This window comes from Pagrus pagrus (genome assembly GCF_965226575.1).
Source record: "Pagrus pagrus genome assembly, chromosome: 10".
In the NCBI taxonomy this organism is placed as follows: domain Eukaryota; kingdom Metazoa; phylum Chordata; class Actinopteri; order Spariformes; family Sparidae; genus Pagrus; species Pagrus pagrus.
Genome location: NC_140194.1, coordinates 9,968,018 through 9,990,338, shown reverse-complemented (window position 1 = coordinate 9,990,338; position 22,321 = coordinate 9,968,018).

Genomic DNA, 22,321 nt, shown 5'->3' with positions numbered 1-22,321 from the left:
GTCAGGACGATAATTGGCACAATCCGACAGAAACGCCGAGATGATAGTTAAAACCTTTCGCTAACCGGCCTGTGATTGTCCCTTTTATTAACGCTGATGCAGGAGATGTCATTTGCATGTGGCTGCCGGACACATTACATCATCCCTTTGTGCATCCAGCAAGAAACTGACCCCTGTAATCCACTCGTTTACTATCACAGCCCAGACCCGGCCCTCCCCAGATGGCCACTGAGAGGCAGCATATTTTACATCGATGTAACATAAGAACATGAAAGAGTGACACCCCGGTGTGAAAAGAATGGTTGTAGAGGTGCCGGATGCCGGCCCCATCTCAAACACAGCTGGTGTACAGCGCTGCCTCGCTGAGGTATTATGGTGAGTGAACACAACAGATCTGCTTTACATATCACTGGATTAAGAAACAGCGCAGTTCAGTTTCTGCTTTCTTTTACAGAACGAATCAGTGACAGTCAGCCATGTCACTGCTATAGGGCCAAATGAAAGGAGCGGTGAGTAACGCTCTTGGGTCTGTGTGGTGGTAGCCTGCGATTTAGTCCATTATAAAAATCCGTTAAGCTCAGGCGGTCTCAGGAAATAAAACAGAAGCTATACAGAGACAGAAACTGACGAAAAATCTGCCAGAGAGAAGAAAATTCCTGCGAGACTGATGTAATAAAGATTATAAGCCACAGAAGCATTTATTTTTCAAACCTTGTCAGAGAAAGAGTATAGTGTATATCCTGAGAAGACAAGCTTACTGATTGTTTTTGCCTCTAACTTTCCTGACAGACAGTTATATGTTTCTGGATTCACTAAACTTACATACTGTAAGATCAACAACTGCAGAGGAGTCATTCAGATCATCACATGCTGCGCTTCCCCCGACTGCAGGATCCAACTGTTGTCCTCTTGTTGAAGGAGAGATTGTGATCATCAGTGTATTATAAACCCAGTTTACTGATGGCGGTTTGTTTGTTTTTATTCTCAGTCAAAGCTTTATATCTCCATCGAGATCATACCAGGTGAAATAATGATTACGTGGGACTTGAGGTGTTGAAAAAAAAATGTGTCTCAATAACTGACCACATGTCGGGAGTGGAAGATGTTATGAAAGACATGCGGGAAACGAGTCAGCGGTTGCAGTTATTTCTGAGTCAGACATGGATTAGTAAACATAGTATGCTCCTACTGACCTTCCAGTTGGCTTTTGAACTCCTGCAGCATAACAATTAGCTCGTCACAGTGTGTTGCGCCTCTTATTCCTGTGGTGTCACACTGAAAGATCTGAAGGGCTGTTTGAGATACAGTATACAGACACATCCGCTGTGATCATCGTGTCAGCTGACAGAACATGTGCAGGAATACATAAAAAATGCATTGCCTGGTTTTTGTCCTCTTAGCTGTGAGGACTTGCTGCTTTTCTTTGCCTTAGGTGATAAAATCTGAATATCTTTTAGGTGTTTTTTTTATTTATTTGTTTGTTCGTTTGTTTGTTTGATTGGGATGGAGCACATTAATGCACATCAGTATAAAAATACACAATGTAAACATGCAGGTTTTTAGCAAGAATGCTAATTTGTAGTCCCTCAGAAGGTAACAAAAACAGAAACATTAAAAATAACAATACACAATACTTGAAAAACACAGAATACATTAGACACCATTGTTGAGTGCTGGGTGATATGTCCTTGAAATAATATTGTGATTTTTTGGGGGGGGGCTTTATCCTGATATATGATTCATATTGCAATATTCTTTTGAAATCTCCTTAAAAGCGCCTCATAAATTGTGGGACTGGGTGACAAAATCGAATATCCCAATATCTTAAACCAAAACCCTGATATCAATATTGTAACAGTGTCGTAGGGACGACTTTTACGTTGACAAAATGTTAACACAATGAGATTTATGATAAATAATCATCAGTACTGTGCATATAATGACGACGTAGATAAAGGCAAGTATTAGAACCAGTAGCACAGTCAGTAAGTTCAGGATGTTATCTATCACTTTACTGCAGCCTTTAAAACCAGGAAAACACAACACTCATGCCATATCAGGATATAACAATGTCTGGTCTTATGTCATGATAATGATCTGATATCAATATATTGCCCAGCCCTACTTTTGGTCACAAGATGTTTGATGACATCACGTGGGGCATTTTCTGACATTTATAGACCAAACAGGAAAACATGAATTCAGAAAATAACAGCTATAGTTGCAGCTCTAATGTTCTGAATGTGTTTTCTTTACAATTATGGCTTTAAAGAACTAAATAAGCTAATTATATTTAAAGTAATATTTCAGATTTGCAAGAAACAAAAGCTATTTTGAATTTAGAAAGTGATTGTGCTGCCGGATTAGTCAAGTTAAAACATTTTTAAATTAAAAAATACATACAAGATGTGGCAGTATTGTCAGCATATACATTATATGCTGACATATCAGTGCCATATCATATTGTGGCTCATGTACTGCTTTGAGTTTCTGATTTGTCGGAGAAACTGCCATGTTGACTGAAGATCAACCGTAGCAAATGCAAATCTCTGCTCCTTGTAATGACACAGGCCTTTACTTGTATTCTCCACACATCGTAAGACTTGAGCCCAGTGTGAAATAATATCCATTTATGAATATATCACACTATATATGCATATCCTTCAATTTGTACTCCTCTGTTGCCGACATGGTGTTGAAACACGTCTCGTAGAAGTGTATCAAATATAATAGAAGAGCCGCGTTTAGTGTTAAGAATGACCTTCTGTTACTGCCAAAGGTTTTCTTCTTCCTCTAAAGGCGAGTCAATGAGAGAAATATTACCCAGTTAACCGGGGGAGTCCCTTGGTATTCAGCGGTTCGTTCAACTAGACTGAGATGTATGTTGCATGTACATGATTGACATTTAAAGCGAAGGGGGTGGTTCATCTAGCAGCACTGTCTTTGGTAATCAGGTGTGAGCATGAATGCAAGAAATTCTATTAAGAGGTGATATGTGGGGCTCAGACACTGTGTGGAATTACTGCCACAGTCAGTAACAATATGAATGCAGGAAGCTTGCAAATTGGTCCGTTGGTGCACACAGAGGAATGGGCTTGAATGTGTAAACCCTCATTACAGACTCCTCTTTCTCATTTTTAAGCAGAGAAGGTGAGTTTCTTCTTTTTCTGCCCCCCCTTATTTTCTCCTTCTTTCTAAAGCCAGACTGCGATCCAGTGAGAATTATGCACACTGTTTAATTCCAGACATGGACAGAAGTAGACAGAGTGTGTACAGACTGCAAGACAAATAATTAGCTCCGCCGCTAAACAGAAGCGATCTCAATGGAAGACACAACGCCATCAAGCCAAATTTTAGGGAGGAACATTAGCCAGTGAATAACTGTTTTAGACCATGAATGATCATCGCAATTTTGCACCTGACAGGGTTTAACATCAGCACATGTTGGTGAGCAGCCACGACTCCATTAGCATGCAAGATGCCATAAATGCACGCAAAGAAGACTGTGGCTTATCTCAATAAAACAGCTGCCTTTTTAATTTCCTGCTTCTGAAATTCGGCGCAAAAAGTGAAAGACCATCTCGACATTCGGTTTATGAAAATAGAATTAGATAAGGATTTTCTCCACGCGGTGTGAAATGCCTTTCCTGCAATTTAATTTATAGTAATTCCCAGCTAATCAGTCTCAGAGATTTTGGCATTGTGCCTTTATTTGTCTTCACTGCCATAAAAAAAACAATCATCGCTTCTTTTTGTTTTTGCATTTTGCACGGACAATGGAATTAACTGCGACGCATTTATCCCTCAGACTAAATGGATTCATGAAAATGGCACTTTTAATTTTTTTAATTCTTCACTGTCGCTGCCACATTTGCCGCAGTTTACTACGCTAATAGCTGAAACATGTGCCAGACAAATATTCAACTCCAGTCAACTCTCTCTGTCTGCAAACATCTTACTATCAGACCCAATTTCTTCCCTCCATTTAAGCTCCTCGACCTGTGTAAATGCAGAGTCAGTCACAGGAATCCAAGCACAGACAAAATGTCGACTTTTATCAAGGTGAATGCTCGCACTGTCTGGGTGTTGGAAAATAAGCAACCGGTCTGAATTCCTCGCAGCTCTTTTATGTCTTGGCTTCGTCTGCTCGGTTGTTGAACTTTACTGGTGTTGTGCAGTGTTGTCCTGTATGCACAGCTGCAGGGGCTACGTCCTGCCCTTCCTTTTGTCCCATCTCGCCACAATAGCTGCAGCGAGAAGCTCAAGTTTTTGCAGGTGCAAGCAAATTATCCGCAGCCCCGAAATCACTTTGCAGCTTTCATGCTCTGCCGATAGTGAGAAACAGGAATCGGGCTAATTCTTCTAAGCTGCACGGGGGGTGGGGGGGTGGAATCAGATGCATGTTTGCTGTTGCCTCCTGCAGACAAACACTTGGATGTTTATCATACAAATCAACCTGCATTTTGGTTTTAGGAAACATCACAAGACCGAAATCCAATAAGACGCAATCCAAAATTAATTTCTACCCAGTCTAGCCAGTAAATCTTCAGCATTATGGCACAGTTGGCTCGCAACTTTTTCATTGTTCACCCTCTAGCTCTCTCTCTTTATTACTCTGACCACACACATTGACTTTAAAGTTCCCCAGCCAGGAGAGCTGCTCCTACAAATCCCACAACTCGCTCCATTTCACATTTTAATACTCCTAATTCCTTTCGAAATTGTCATTATTTCAAGCAAATACTACCATTATTGGATGCTTGAAAGTTTGGAGTCATTCCCTGCAGTATCTGCGCAGCAAAGTAGATTTCATTTGCAATATAAATTGGCAGCCCTATTAAGCTTTAAACCATTATCATGGGTCAGTTCCGCGATAAAATTTCAGAGCAATCCTTGCAAAAGCAGTCATTTTATCCTCTGCTGGTGGAGGGAAATGAATTTGCAATTCTAGGGCAGTAGATGAAGATCATTTCCATGCTGAAATATTTATAGTCTCCTTAAAACTGTTGAAGAGTGGAATTCATTGGTGGCTGAAAGAACAGATTAATTTGAAACTCATTAAGATGTATGCTATCTCGTCAGCAGGCCAAATAGGAGCTATTTCCCATTAGACGCTCCCAAACATTCGGAGCTGCCTCTCGCATTGTTACTGCAGACAGCGAGTCCGCAGCCACTATATGTCATCCATGTTCATATCCCTGTGCAGCCGTGTAGTCCACTCCATCTTTGTGAAGTGTGCTGTTGTTCATTAATGAGATGTGGAAATGTCAGCGCTCTGGGTTCAGATTAATTGAAGAGACCACGGACGTCTAATTACAGGATAAAGACGTGCAGCCCTCGGAGACAGTGGGCCTCTCCCCTGGGCCAAATGATGCTGTTATTGATCATTATATGTAAAATGATACTGTAATTTCTCCGGCTCGTCTGCTGCAATAGAAGCAGGTTAATTGAATCAGACCCTGAAAAGGGGGAAAAAAAACATTGGTGCTGAACCAGCTCTAAAGATTTGATTCGTTATGGAGATGCTCTAGCTCGCGGATCGTGCTTAATATGCAATGAGGTTAATTAACAGTGAGTCGAGTGGGTTTCGGAGCTCCACAGTCTTGGGGCGTCTTGTGTTTGGTCAGGTGTTTGCCGAACAGTGGAATGACGGCGGCGGCTGTTGATGTTTTCCTGACGGCTGTTCGTGGCGAGCTGCGCCTCACACAGCGCGGCTCTCCTGAAAAGTTGTGAAACAGGAGGAGACTCGAGCACCCCTCAGGAAAAAAATCCCAATGCCAGAGCCAAAATAACATCAGTGAGTCATAGTTGCCTTCAGGCCACGTTGACTTTATCTCCTCTGTCTCAACACGCAGGATGGTCCTCTCACCAGTAACTTTAATTAAAGCTCAAGTAGGAGTCGCCGCATATTTAACCTCATCGTAATGTGTCTGTTAAACGGCTCGATTTAAAAAAGTCTTCCACTTTTCTTTGTGATCCACGGCCAGTTATTAAGATCGAGATTTATGTATGTTAAACGCTACATTCAAATAAGGTGCCACCATTGTGTAGCACAACTGAAAGTATATTAGCGAGAGATTTGCAACCTCTCATTGTGACGTGGCGTTTGAGTTATAGTGAAAAGTGAATGGTGGTTTTCATGACTAATATAGGAAAAGTCTGGCTGAGTCTTTTTGCCTCTACTCGCCCAGGTATTGTCTACATTTCCTCTCGTTTGTGCCAATCAAAGCAAAAACCGAAGAAGAAACATACCTCTGGCCAATAAAAATTCAATGATATGACAAGTGACATATTAGGTAAAATAGGTTACCTTTTATGAGGAGCGGTGACGTGTCCTGACAGACATTTACTGTAACTGTCAGGACATGTAAATCACCCAAACCATTGGCTGCAAGAAAGAGAGAAGAAAGCAGAAGAATCTCAATGAAAAGCACTTTAATACCCACTGTAAATCAGTTGTTCAGAAGGGTGTGATAAACTGTAGTATGTGAAAACTCCGGTATAGATATGTGGGCTACTGTATCAAACAAAAAAAGCCCCCTGATGCTCTCGTTGACCTGTGCAACCATTGAGACACTTGGATGCCAAATTAGCTTTGAGGGTAGAAAAAGAGTCCAAAAAGGCATGTAGGTACAGTAACAGAGAATATCCATGACAGGAAACTGTGATAACACACGCCTCGCAGCATTAGTTAAAGGTACACTACTTGAGCGAAGAAGCACAACCACAATAAATGGTGAATTATAAGGGTTGCGCGAGGACTCGCCTGAAACAAGCGTCTGGTACAGATAATTTACTATTTAGGTGTATCATCTGAGTAAAGTCAGTCAATACTCGTACTCCGAAAATCCTCATTGTGGCAGCTGACTGAAGTTTATTCATTTGAGTTTATTAAAAAGTAGAGCTGCGAGATATGGCCTTAAAATAATTTAGCATTATTTTTATAATGTTTTAAAGTTGTTCGTCCAATTCTTGTGAATGCAATATCTCAAGAAACCCTTGAGGGAATTTCTTTAAAATTTGGTAGAAATGTTCACTCAATGATGAACTGATTAGATTTTTTAATGAAATCCAACAATCTGATAAGTTTAGAAAATGACATCTCGTTACCAACGCAGCCTTTAATACCAGGAAAAGACAACACTAATGCCATATCATTATTATTACAAAATCTAAGACGATATGGTGTGTCATATCTGACAGCGATAAAATGTAGATATTTTGCCCAGACATATAATAAACGTATTTTAACAAAGCCTGTCCTGGAACAAGTTTTCTAACAAATAATGAATATAGCGACTTCTGATCAACCCACATCAATTTTTGCGTTTAAGTCAACAACTTTCGACAAGCCCCACCCACTTCTGTTTTAAACCCCGCCCATTCTGTGTACAAACAGATATAGATAATTTAATTGGTTGAACAGACACGCATAGTGGTGTTCTTGCTCATCCACATCAAGTAAAAAATAATGCCAGATTAAATGGTTGTTTTTAAAAAAGATCAAATGCACAGAAAACAACATGAAATTTACCCTGAAGCCACAGTCGACAGGTCTTTGCCAGTGGGAGAGCCCACGGCCGTGCTGCTGCCTCTTGTTAGTCAGCTGGAAGCACCCGGCCGTCCACTTAGTACACGGCTATTATGTCCAGCAGCCTGATAGGAGCTGGAGCTGCCACTTCAGCTCTACTGAAGGTGTGAGGAGTCTGGGAGAGGCTGAAAATGAGCTCTTTGTACTGCTGAGCTGCACATTCAGAGGCGAGAAAGTTGGTTTCTGTGGAGGAGCTGAACAAGAACATGAAAACAAGCTTCCCTTTCATTTGTGGACGTGATTAAATATCTTGTACCTGTCGCAAACTAGCAGCAAAGAGGTAACAAGACCTTAAGTTCCCGAGTTGCTGAGGGCCGAGGTGGAAAATACACGGGCTTCCTGTTCCGTCTGAATATCAAACCACACCTGGATGAGCTCAAGGGCCAGTCGGAGTATAACTGGTTTCCACAGCCTCAGGGCCCTTTTCGCTCTGACAATAACACAGCGGTGAAAAACGCTGGCTTCCTCATTCGTTTTAATGAGACCACTGCGTCGGCACAACGGGGGGTTTAATGTTGAAGAAGCCTCGGGCAAAACTCAAGATGGCACACCTAGAAAGTTGGAGCAAGTGCAGTGTCATCGTGAGACAACCTGCACTGACGAATGAAATACCAGCAAGCAAGAATACCTCATGCTGTGAGATTTAGATTGAGGGGGAACATTTTTTGTTGCTGTGATTAGCTTCCCCAAGTTATACAATCTGGCCTCTAAGATGTACAGAACCACTCTGAAGTGTCTTTTGGTGAACCTTTAATCTTGACTTGTGGGTTCAGATATCAGCTTCTACCCTGCAGCTACACGCCAACACCATTGCAGCACTTTGAGCTGTTTTGCCGTAGTTAAAGTCTCATTACAGAAAAAGTGAGCATTCAACCTCAATCATCTGAAGTTAATGGTTGTCAGCAGCCCACAGATCTCATCTGAGGAGCGACTTGTAACGCTGCATTCACACAGTATCAGTAGAACAGGAAGACTGAGGGAAACCCCCTGTTTATTCTGACTTGGGAGTGTTCATGCATGAGTCCAATATGGTCGCCCAAGCAAAAATGTAAATCTGGTGTTCTAGCTTCTTAAAAAAAAGTCATACATGATAGTAAAAACAAGAGTCTTTGGGTTTTGGACTGTTGGTTGGACAAAAGAAGCAATTTTGACAATGTCACTCTCGTTGTGATGAGCATTTTTATCATGACTTTTATTTTGAAAATGTTTTGGACCGAACGTTTCATTGATTAAATGTGAAAATAAAAGAAAGGAATCAGAAATACTTTTCTGATCCCTGGCGAACCAAACCGGACCTTCGTTGTCACGTGGTTAACCTTGGTTAGGTTTAGGAAAAGATCACGTTATGGGTTCAAATAACTAAGTTCTGTACTTTACGTAAAAGACACGTTACATATATGATGTAGTTTAAGCGCCTTACAAGTCAAAGAACTCACTGATGACTTTTGGTTTTGCTCAGGACATAAACAGCGGTCTCAACCACCAACCTGACCGTTTTCTTCTCTTGTTCTCATTAATTTTATTGCAGCCATTAGTGGTCGCAGCTGAACAATAACCGTAAATGCGGGTCGAACTAAACTGCTTGCAGAAACAACTTATAAAGCCTTTTTTTCCGTTAAGGTCAGGCTGACTCTTTAGAGGTAACTGTTAGTAAAGGAGACACAGGTGTACTGCCAGTCCTGTAGTTTCTTCCTCAGCAGTGGGAGATATTGTATTTTATTGCAGTACAGGCGAACATGAATGTTTTCCCCCACCGTGTTCGTAAGTCGATGTATGCTGTTCAAGCCTGTCAGCAGAATGGTGGTTTTGGTCATGGCCGAGTGGTCGGTCCAGGAGAGACTTTGAGGCCCTAACCAACCAGCTTTTATAACCTAGCGAGTGGTGTTGTGAGGCGTGTCTTCAGCCAGCTGTTCACTGTAATGTAGTCCGTTAGCTTCACTGAAGTGCTTGTTGGACCACAGCTTCCCCATCGTAACTTTCTGAAAGCGGTAATCCGTCAAGAAATGTTAAGTTCATCTAGGAATTGGCCAGATGTGTGGAAGTAAGAAAATAAGCAGGGTTTGAATTTCGATATTTTTGTTTTCCCTACTTTATGTTTTTGGGTTGGGTCGTCCGACCATCGTTCATGTTAACGTGATATCTCAAGAACACCTCAAGGGGATTTCTTCAAATTTGGTGCAAGTGTCAAGTATGACTCAAGGATGAACTGATTCGAATTTGGTTGCCAAAGGTCAAAGGTGAAGGTAACTGTGACCTAGAATAACACATTTTTGGCCATAACTCAAGAACTCATACGATAATTACAATAAAATTTCATCCAAAACATCCAAAAGCTATAGCCCCTTTTTGTTCATATGTATTTGGATGACACCTCATACAAACTTCTCTTTGTAGTCCCACCTGGAGAGAGCATTCAACCTCAGTCGTCTCCTGACTGAAACATATGGTTGCCACACAAGATGTCAGCCGCCCACGCACCACATCTAAGCCCTTTTTAAGATTTGCTGTTTGTGGTGTTTCTGGCCTGCATGGACAAACAAACATGAACTCCACTAGCTAGTTCTCATTCCTGCCAAATTTAGCTAACTGCTTTAGAGCTTAACAGCAGCAGGTGCGGCTCGCATGGAGCACGTTTGGCCTTCAGAACAATCAAAGTGCGGTGGAGTCTGTGGGAGAGGCTTTCAGCACATCAAATGTGGGACTGGACGTGCTGTTGAATGTAAGAGTGAACTTGTAAGAGACTTCAGGGAGCACTAAATCCCAAATTTGTTGTATATGACTAAAAAGGAGCTCAAGTATTCTGCTTCATCTGCAGTGGAAAAGGGAGAACAAGTCTTTTCATAAAGTAAAATGACTCCTTTGTCTCAGCACAGAGGATGTATAGTGCTTTGGGTGACTTTTCCAGATGGCTGACACATGCTCATTTGCTTTCCAGCTGCTATCAGTCTCTTTTTCACAGTAAGGTGATCTGCGCTCGTGATCCCAGCTGTATTTGCAGCGAATTCCAGGGTATCAGCAGTCAAACGCTCTCAGCGCCTCTCATCTCAGACCCAACTTTGCCCCATATGGAAAACACAGCCACACCCTACACACGGGGGAATACAACAGACATGTGATGGGATCAAAAATAAACAAAGATGAGACCCAATGTGAAGCCATTTTTGCTCACGTTTACCTGTAGTATCTTTAAATACAGCCCACTCGAGGTTTTAAATCTGACACATTGGCATTACCGTCAGTCTGTGGAGAGCTGGAAAGAATTCAATGCAGCCTACGCAGAGGAAATCTGAAATCACTCTGCCATTTTAGATAAGAAACTCAATTTCTGTCAGATCCCAGAGCCAAGAATTCTGCCACGCGAAATCCAGAGAATCTGCCCGTGCTTGTCCTCTGCTGCATTTTAAGAGTATTGATTGACGCCATCGACTGCTTATCCAAGTAGATTTAAGGCATTTGTAGTAAGAGAGCTGTTCAAGAATGTAGACGCCAGTTTTTTCCATCAGTGTTGTCTCCTTTGTCTGTATTAAATAGCCTCATACGTGTCTCAAAAATCTTCACCCATGACAAACGCAGATACATTCGCACCCACAGGACTTGGTATTTTACTTCCTCCTGCTTTCTTTTGCATGTGCGCTCACATACCTCTCCCACATTTTTTTTTTTTTCTTCTATTCATTTAACCATTCCTTCTTTTTTGCACCTGCGGTTCTTCTGTCACAATGCAGCAGGCTGACAAAGAACCGAAGCTGCGGTTTCACAGAGGCAACTGTCAGCCGGTATGGTTTTAACAGAATGGCGGGTAAGAAAGAAAAAAACTCTCGTCTAAGGCATCCGATTGGAACCACCCAGGCAAACCCAGCTCAAACAAAACCATGCAGGGAGACTCAGACAGATACAGAAAGCATGAAGGGTGTGTGAAAAGGGAGCTGGAGGATCCAGAGATGAGCGTAGACAGGCCTCACAGCAATCTGCTGCGCCGCTGACATCCATGCAGCTGGATTCCCGCTTTTATCGCCATCGACTGAAAGCAAAGCAAACACGTCGGAGAGAAAGGTTTATTTGGCGCGCACATTAAAAATCATCCATTATTTTGACAGCCATGCATGCAGTGGCAACGTCAGTCTTTATTCTCGCTTAATCAGCGCTTTCATGCCGTGTTTCAAACTCTTTTCCCTTTTTTCTTTTTCTCAAGCTTGTCTTGCGAGCAAACATCAGAGGTTGATATACGATCGAACAGACAATGAAGCGTCTTCCATAAAACTGTGAGAACAATTGCAAACAGTTTATTAAGTGGACAAATAAAAAGCTCTGAGAAAGCAAAGATTAAAAAAAAAACATTTGGTTCCAAAAGATGATTGGATGACGGATAAAAAGACGGTTCAGTCCAACAATTGCACCCATTTCTACAGTATATTTCTAACTACCTCAACATGCTTCAGGGGCCATTAATCCTTTCCTGCTGCTCTCAGTGCGGCTCTGAACCTCTGGGTTGTGACATAAGAGCGCAACACTAATTGGACATGATGGCTCGTGCTGTTCTTTGGTTGAAAAGCAGTTAGAAACAACTGGACGTCCTTTGTGCTGCGCTGTGAGCTCAGCGTTAAAACCCTTAACTTGTCAGGCTAGTTAACTTACTTTCCAAAAGTCTACTGTGTTTGCTAATAACACTCCAGATTATCGGTTTAACCGTTTTTTTTCCTCGCGGCGACTCGCTAATTCCTTGTACTGTAGTTAGATTTCACTTTTTAAGCTGTGACATCACGGGGGCTGCCGCTGAGACTTTCACTGCTCCACCTGGGACAAATCCTGCGTCGTGTTCTCAGGAACCTACCGGGGTATATGTGAGAAAACGGAAGCAGCAATTTTGAATGTGTCTCTCTGTGGCTGCAGCGTATCTGCTCTCCTAATCTCCGACACAAAGCCTGGATGAGCAGCACTTTGTGTGTGTCAGAATGGCAGGCTTAAGAAACAGGCCCCGGCATGCTCGGCGCCTCGCGCAGCAGCAACGCGGTGGAAACTTAGCTGACACTGAGAACATCTACAGTGATACGGTGGAATAATGCTGGCAGGGATAAAAAACACATCCATATGTACACAAGCGTGTACGCCCACAAGACAAATACATACCGGCTGTTTACTGCTGTGAATGTTTTGTGTACGTGCTTAGCAGTTTTTTCCAGCAGTAAATTCAGCTCAGTACAGACACTGAACTTGGAATTAATGTTTTGGTTGGTAGAGAAAGATAGAAAAGAGGGATTCGTGCTAAGTGTATGTGGATGTGTTTATTCCTGCATGAAATTGCTGGTGAGGGTAGTAGTTGCATCATGTTTGGGGAGAAAACTTGATTTAGTTCGAGTCTGGCAGATCATGAGGTATCTGTACTCGCCTGAGTATTTCAATTTCTACTATTTTCTACGTCTACTTTACTACATTTTTCATTTATCATTCACATTAATCAGGCAAAAATTCATTTGTTTCATTAAGATTTTAGATTATAAATAGATTATTAAGGATGAAACCAGTGGCTCCAAACCAGTGATGGAAGAAGTACTCAGATCTTTTACTGACTTACTGTGAGAGTCGTACAATCAAAAGTCTTACTTAAATAAATGTGCAAATATTAGCATCGAAATACCAAACATGAACATCATTATGCAGAACTGATCATTTCAGAACAATATATGTCACTGGATTGTAATTTATGATGCATGAATGTGTTCATTGCAGGTGGGACTAATTACTTCAGGTAACGCTTCCATCAATTACCGTTTATAGGTAAATAAACATAATGACGTGTTATAAACCATTTATTTAGTTGCAACTTACAATTGCTTGATAAATGTTTTATAAAGCATTCCAATGTTATCACTGAAATAACAATAAACCAAAGTTTAATTAACCATTTAATTAAACTAATTTAATCATCGAAATCTGCAAAATTAACTAGTAGAGTCATCAAAGTTGTCAAATAAATGTAGTGAGGTAAAAAGTGCAATATTTGCCTTCAAAATGTAGTGGAAGTAGAAGTAGAGCAGTAGCATAAGATGGAAATACTCAAGTAATATACCACAAAATTGTACTTATACAAACAGTACTTCAGTAAAAGTACTTTAATATTTCATTTAAACAACTGTTTGAAGGAAATATTTCCCAAAATCTCTCAAAGAAGCAGAGATCTATGTCCCAAAACGCTTGTGTAGCAGAACCTCTGTTGACCACCCAGATTTCAACTCTATCTCCATTATAAATGTTACATTTTTCTATTTCATGCTGTGACAACACTGTGCTTATCATCTGCTTAGGTTAAGGCACAAAAACCACTTGGCTTGGGGTTTGGAAAACATCGTGTTTTGGCTTAAAATACCACAAACATGGCTGGAGAAGTTGCGACTTCTTGTCAAAAATATATATTTTTTTGCTGCCAGACAAACAAGGCTACAAACTGTCCTGAGGTCTCATTAAAAAAGTCCAGCTGAAACACTGCGGTCCCTCGTCAACCAACTAATATTTGGAAGCCTTCTCGCCTTGCAGTCCACCGCCGCCCGCTTCACCTCCTGATGAGACACTCAGGACATAAACATGAAACGTGAACGTGATATGACACGTATTATAGATATGTCAATATGGTGCATAAGACATATCTGAAAGTATTAGTGGTTTGCAGAAACATTAACTGTAAGGTACATTTGTTTCGTACAATGTGAGTAATACTTTTACTTCAGTAAAGGATCTTGCACCACTCCGATGCAGGGAGTGTTTTGTTGGCTGATATGTAAAAGCAGCTAATACAATACAATACTATGTTGAGTGACAAATGTTTCTACGTGTGCAGACACCAACGAAAAAGCCTTTCCTTAAAAAAATATTTCAGTGCTCACATGTGTGTCAATCTTGCGTTGCACCTGAGGGGCGTCTGTTTCTACTTCCTGTAAGCCGTGAGGTTTTTTTAGAGCAGCTCCCACAGAGACTTACAAAACACACAGAGGAGCAACTTTTAAATGTTTGATTTCGAACGACGGAGCAACAAAAAAATCAGATTTAAGTCATCTACACACATCAAAGTGAGTCTAATATGTAGAGCGAACCGAAGATTCGGTTAAATGAAGTTCAGTATCCAACATGATATTCAGAGATGGATCACAGCCATACTGTATTAAGAGACCCAGTTAAGAGTTGGAAACCTTAACTAGAAACTTTTATGGAGCAAAATATTTCCAGTAAAGTTCAATTCAGTCCACAAGTCGAGTGGAAAAAATACCTTCCTCTCATAGCGCTCATGAATTTCTATTCCAGGTTATCTAAGGCTTTATTCCAAACTCTCCTAACCTTGGGATGGGCTGCTGTTGTGGAGCGTAACACATTTAGGCGCTGCCATTTTCATTAACACTGTCATGTTTCTCCGGAGCTCCCAGAGGCAAACTCGTTTTGGCAGCCTGGCGTTGGATCAGACCAACCACCTGTCATCTTATTTCTGCACATGGCCTCTTCTGTCAAACACTCCCTCGCATTCCTCCCTGTGCCCCTCACAGCACCTGCGATTGGCTCGCCTATTGCCATCACAGCTGTCAGCCTCACCCCCTCAGTGTTAATTAAAGTGATAGACCTCCCAAAAAGCTGTTTATTCTAACAGCTTGGTGGGTTTCAGCCCAAAGTGTGAGGAGAACAAATATTAAGGAACAGTGTGTGACGCATTTAGGTGTATATAGAGCTGTGCTTGGTGGATCGAGGTTAACCAAGATACATGTGACGTGAAACAATGAGTCGACCAGTCAATTAGATAAATGACAGAAACAATTTTGGGTATCAATCAATCGTTTCAGGGATTCATCGAGCCAAAATGCTAAAAACTCGCTGGCTCCAGTTTCTCAAATATCCAAATTTAACGCCTTTCTATATCATACTTCATAAATAAGTGACTATTTTTTTATTTTGGTCTTCAAACACGTCACTTTAGACACCTTTGAGCAAATCAACTGACTCATTAACAATGAAAAAAAAAAGCCTTAGTTGAAGCCCGAGTAGAATGGCATCAATTTTTGGATGGAGGAAAAGACTTTTTCATTTGTCATTTCACACACTTTCCTCTGGGAGCTTTCATGACATTACTCCAGAACGTTGGAGCTCCAGCCGTCGTGCAGACACAAATCAGCCACAGCAGACTGAATGAAACACAAATGTGCTACGTCCCTGCACAATTGGATTTGTGTCAACTTCATCTCCGGGGACTTTTGTTCCCAGAAAGCTGTAATATTCAGCACAATGAGACAGCGTCAGTTACAACGCATTGATCCAATTCATCCAGGCACTAGAGGCCCATTTGGAAGTAAACACAAGCACATTTCTTTCTGTAGATCATTTTCAAAATCGGCGTAGTCTCACCGAGAGAAAGTCTGGGCAGCGAAATAAAAGGTTTGCGGTGTGGTTTTGTCAAGAATACTTCCAGTATTAGGCTATTTGGCTAAAAATAAAAATAGCCGCATACTAATTTTCAACTTCAGCAGCATTAATATGTAAAGCCTGTGGGCGGTTATGCAACGAGGTTTCTAAAAAGCCTCCCTGCCATCAGTGAAAAAGCCCGAGCAGTGTCATTAGAAGTACGTTGTGTGCAGAAACGCCAGCAGGAGGGAAAAAAAACCCCAAAGAGTCTGTTGACGAGAGCCAAGACAGAGTTTGTATTCACAGCCAGCCTCCCGCAGCCGTCCGTATCTGTGCATTAGTCGACATTATGGATGGTTTTTTACAACATTGTTATTGGATTCATCTCATTATGCTGCGCCGGCGATGCCTCTGCAAATATCATCCTTTGATCCATGTCATAGTGCCACTTCCTCACTGAAAATACCATCAGGGTGTCAGCAGAAAAATCTTTATTATGAGGGTGTGCAGCTTTTGTTTAGCAGCAGAACTATGGATGCATGGGAGGTTGTATTGGAAATGTACAGTAGACGATAAAATCCTATAAATGATTGTGTTGTAAAATAAGAGGAACAAATTAACCCAATAACCCCTGAGTGAAATGCATTATTCATGCGTCTGACAGTTGAACTGGTCCTCATGAAAGCCAATTTTGATGTCGAGTTTAAAGAGACTTCTGAATTTTCATCCCTTCTGTGTCCCTTTTGCTCTGATTCGACTCCGACAGCGAGCGACTTTGATGTTTTCAGAAAGTGTAAATGGGAGCAGGGTTGAATGAAGCGGCTGGGTATCACTGTGTGACTGACTTCTCTTTTCATTGCTCAACACCAGTAGCTAAGCAGAGCCTCAGCTATGGAAAAAGCATCCGATCCTTGCCCCCAAAACATTGTCCGGGTCTCTAATGTGTTTACTAGATTGGGTTGTTACAGTTATCATCCCGATATGACAAAAACAGAAACAAAAGACTTTTAAAACGAAACTCAATCAAATTAGGCGGTAATGAAGCTTTATTTTCCCTGAATGGCAGCAGTGTTTTGTCCCGCTGACAGACGACGAGGCCTGCTGCTGAAGGAGTTCCTGAAAAAACGTCCGGTTTTTCAAATGCCCCCATTCAGGGCCAAAGGAAGGGATTTTTCCCAAGCCCAGTGTTCTCACACTTGCGCTTGCATCTCAAATAAACCTCCTATGGATTCCTCAACTTCAACAGAATGGCAGCGGGGGGAAGGGACGGAGTTAGGAGGGAGGAGGAGGAGGAGGGAGAAGGGGGGACTGTGTGCCAAAAAGAGCGTTTTATAGAGATGCTGATTTCTCATTCACTGGCCCTCTGTATGAGCAGAAACCCAGAGGAATGCACATTGAAAAGCTACGATTCTCATTCAGAAGGCCATAATGCATCCGTCGTATATGAGCTGAAAAAAAACAGAAAGTTTCCCCCCGGTGGGAAAATAGTGACCCCCCGAACCCGCTGAAAAGATAGCTGCTGTGCTGGGGGGCTCGGGCTGCAGAGGTGCATTGTGGAGCGAGGGGCTGCTTCTCACCTGCACAAGAAAGAGAGCGAAAGCCCTCTCGAGGTGTTTACACCAAGCCCTCCTCTGCCTTCCCAGCGGAGCGAAGGAATAACAACATAAGTCCTGGCTGAAAGTGCGGAAATGCGGCTGTTGCGAGATCTTAATCAAGCCATTCATAAGAGGCATGAATGACAAATCATTCTTTTTGCAGCTACGGTCCCCCTTCCATCTTTTTTTTATTTTATTCTTTTTACTTTGACTCTGCGGTAGATTACACTGAAGACATTATGAAGCATGAAGATCGTCACGACAAAGAGCTGTCACACCTGATAAGCATCATAAAAACACCAACCAAATCCAACATGGAGTATACAGGCTGAGCAAACACAATGAGCAGATAAGAGGCTTTTTTTTTAAAATGTGTTGAGCGTTTCTAACAGCCGTTTTCTACAACATCTGAAGTAACCGACAGCCTGGTGGTTTGAAAAACAACAAAATATAGACGAACCTAAAAGTTAAATTTCCAGCCAATAAATTAAATATGAGCTTCAGTGTTTATATTTTGGGCTCCTGGAGGCACAGCGATGCTGTAATATTCAGATAGGGCCAACCAAGTGCATAAATAAGACCCAGTTGCACTTAATCTATATCCTGGCAGAGCTGCTTGGATGTGCATTTATTTTCTTATACTCCCTGACATGGAGCCAGCATTATGCACGACTCGTGCCACATTTGGAAGAATTAGAGATTATCCACTGTTCCAGCTGACAGGACTGCTAAACAGATGTTGAGTTGGAGACAGATATCCTCCGCAGAGCGAAGCCAAGAATACCGACCGGATTTACAAACTGCACTGACGGACACATGACACTCTGGCTTCATGTGCGTGTGCATGTGTGAGACAAAGAGAGAAAACACAGAGTGCGTGTTTTACATACGAACAAAGCACCTCGACAAACGAGGCCGTGGATGCAGCGGACTCATCCACACGGTTGAAGAGTAAAGACAGCTCATTGGCAGGCTGCACAGAGAATCAGTTTCCTGGGTGATGTTGGTGTTTGCGGTGAGTTGTGCATGGCGGTCACATTAGAGATGCTCTTTATATGAAACCTCTGAAGAAGCTCAGTTCAATGGGTCCATAGTCTAGGGAATGCTTTGTAGACAGCCAAAGGTCAGAGCTTTTCTTCCGCCCCCCTCCTCTCAGACTGTGTGGTTTTGTTGCCGGGACCATATGGTACATTTAGAGGACCTCCACGTTGTTCGTGTTTTAAAAGCTATTAACACACACGTCCTTTTTTTTCTTTTCTTTTTACAATGCAATTCCACCTTTATTTGCATGTCATCAAATATTAATCAAGTGTTTTTCAGAAGGAAATCAATACAGACAGTTAAAGCAATGTTTTGCTGCCATAAACCAAAATGCATGTAGCAACATCGACTGGATCATCGTCATTATTAACACCACCACTGTCATCATCATGACATCACGAGTGACGATCCGCTCCAACATTATGCTGCTGCATAATACAATAAAACTATGACCAGTAACCAGTGACTTCCATTTCCTGCTACTTTATACTTTCACTCCACAACATTTGGGAGGCAAATATTGTACTTTTGACTCAACTGCATTTATTTGCTAACTTTAGTAACTAGTTACATTGCAGATTCGAGCTGCATCAAATGAATTAATTTGCTTTTTCTGCAATTATATTAAAAAAAGTGATTCAGATAATTAAAGAACCGCCGAAAATCCAATCTTATAATCTGCCAGATGGTAAAACCAATAGTATACAGTAAATTCTATATGTATAGTTCACTTTTACTTGTACTTTTAATACTTAAATATGTTTATTGTATCAAGTATCTGATATTTAAGTACATCAAATATTAGACACTTGTGCTCAAGTACTATTCGTATGTGTGTAATTTTCGAGCAAAGATCAGTGACCATGTTAGTGATGCAAGGATGATACATTTTCTTTGAGCGCCATGTCTCCTAATGCCTCATACTGTGTGGTGATCGGCCGGATCACCACACACCACATGCTCTGCACCTTTCAGGTCGTGGCTGTTGAAGCCCCACAGGCGAGTCCAGGAGGTGGAGCCCCCCTCATGTGTGAGGTGAGTGTGAGAGCAAGAATTTCACAGGCTTGCATCAAACCTACAGGAACAGCTCAGGCCACAGTGGACCAAACAGAAAGCCGCAGAGGACACATACCCTAATTATCAGTTTCTCACAAAACTTCCACAAGGTCTGCGGCTCCATGCAGCAAATTCATAACAAAGATAAATCCTCTCATGCTCATTATTGTTATTTTATATAGATATGGTTAGTGGAAAAAGCTTCTGAATCAATATACATCAGAATGTTTATTTGATTTGGGAAGTTGGGGTGGATGAGGGTTTACCAAGGTCCAGGGTTTGCATCCAGCAGTCTGTGTTTAAGTTTAGGCAACATAAGAACTTCTGGTAAGGTTATAGGGAGAGACAGTGATTAAATGTTAATAGAAAACCTTACATCCAAAGTTATTGCTGACTTTTTCCTGGATTAAAACAGACCTTGGTCTTTCGTTAAGCTCAACAAAGGAACCTGCCATGCCTAAACATAACCCTCCCAAATAACCGAATAATGCTGTGGCCACTGGGAAAGGATGGTTTATTGCAAGATTGCCTGTTTTGGTAGAAAACAAATGAAAAATGCTCTTCTGTCAGCGAACATCTTACCGGTACATTCTGTAGAGACATTTCTGCGTCTTGCCAGGTGAGTTAATGAACAACATTTCCTTATTATGTACCTAATAACTACTTTTTGCTGCTCCTACAAAACAATCACAGAACACGTATTTCCAGTTTCTCGGCAATAACATTGCAACTTTATGCTGCAAGTAGCTGTGACATTGTTGTGATTCCAGTCTTTAGCTATAGTACAGTACTGTCACCAATCATCATAAATCTGACCTCAGAAACCAAAGGCTTGGAAACGATTTGAAGCCATGTTGCAAACGTTCATATATCTTGCAGCAGCTGAATCTGAGCAGATATTGAAACAATAAAAAATGTGATTTTGTCATAGTGTGCAGACTATGTGGGTGGTCTTGCACCATTAACACTTGTTGCAGGAGACCACACGAGTTTTTGGTCTGTTTTGATTAGTCCAGCTGTCTTGCTGACTACTCACTGAAATACCGACATTTTACATTTTGGTAGTCTCTGTTGCTTTTATCTGGTATTGTATGTGCCTTGATTTATACATCTGAGTTACTAGACTTTGCCTCCTCTTCCTCAATTACTCGCAGCTTTGAGAAAGATACTGTTGGAGCTGAACGTGGTCAGGATTTAAAAATAATTCTTGAATACATTACGAGAGAGAAAAACACGTCTGGTTAGGTTTTTGTATTCAGGGTAAGCAAATGAAGGTTAAATATCCTCTCTTCAGAGACAGCTTTAGAGGTAACTTGTAAAGAGACAAATAAAAATATAAAGGCTTATAAAAATAATGCTTTAGCCAATTAGACGTGAGCAGCGGAAGTTTACATTTGACAGCAACACGGACGGAAAAACAGAGCTCGGTATCGACACACTGGATGCTGTTCAGACAGAGAAGCTTGTGTATGTGTGTAGACAACCAATTAATCAATTCAGAGACAACCATAGAGAATTAAAGTATTTAGAGTCCCAGGGTGACGTGCCAGAGAGCTGCTAACGATTTCAGCGCACATGGCAGTGCTTGGCAACTGAGTCCCCAAAACACAGGGCAGAAAATAAGCCCTCAGGGCGGTCTCAGACCTCTAATTGGGCTCTCACCAGTGACAGCCTTGACTAATACTCCGCACTGGTCAGATACAAATAGAGAGGAGAGGGAAAGTTTATTATTCTTAGAGACTGAGGAGGATGAAAGGTAGCCTCTTTTTTGGAGGTGCCTCATGCCAAACTGGAAAGATACATCCGTTCCCAGCAGAGACGCATGGCTGACATTCAGACTGACAGCAGCGCTCATTGTTGAGACATTTCAGCGCAGTTGGCGTTATTGTTTTCTCAGGCACAAAGCTTTATTCTCTAATAAACTTAGAAACAAGAGGATAATTAAACCAATATGTCCGTCTTGGAAGATTAAAGAATAAATGAAAACAGATATTGGCGATGTCTGTTCAGACCTTGGTTCAGTATTGTTGTTTTTCAGTGTCACAGAGTTAGCAGACACTGTCGATCTAATGTCACGTCAGGAGATTTTCGAAGAAGCTACAAAAGAGTTTAATAGAAAACAAACTGTGAACACGTCACATTATGTCCAGAATGACACAGACTAGTTTCACACAGACCAAACAATAATTATGTGGCCTCAGTATTCAGTCAATCATGGTGTTACGATCTGACTTTATAAACATCAATGCTTTCTCACAGTGTTTTGCAGCAGAGACGAGCCAGCTCACATGAAACAGCAACAGTCTCTGCTGACACCATAAAAAGCAACTCACTGTTTCTAAATATAACACTAAGCCTCAGCACACAGGTGCTATTTCACATTTCAAAAGCTGTTATTTTTAGCATTGCTATTGTTAGCTGTTCCACTAATTCAGCTTATAATACACACAAAATGTGTTAAGATTTGTGAGGCTTACCACATCAGCAGGAGCATACTGGTTTCAAATCAAGCATAAAATGGACCTGCATATGCATGTGTTACTATTAATATGGACATTACTTGAAGTTGTTTGCACTGACATGAGAGAACCTCCTCATTTTATACGAACAAGTGTGATAACTGCAGATAATTTTGGACACTTTTTGCTTTTTTCCCTGTCAG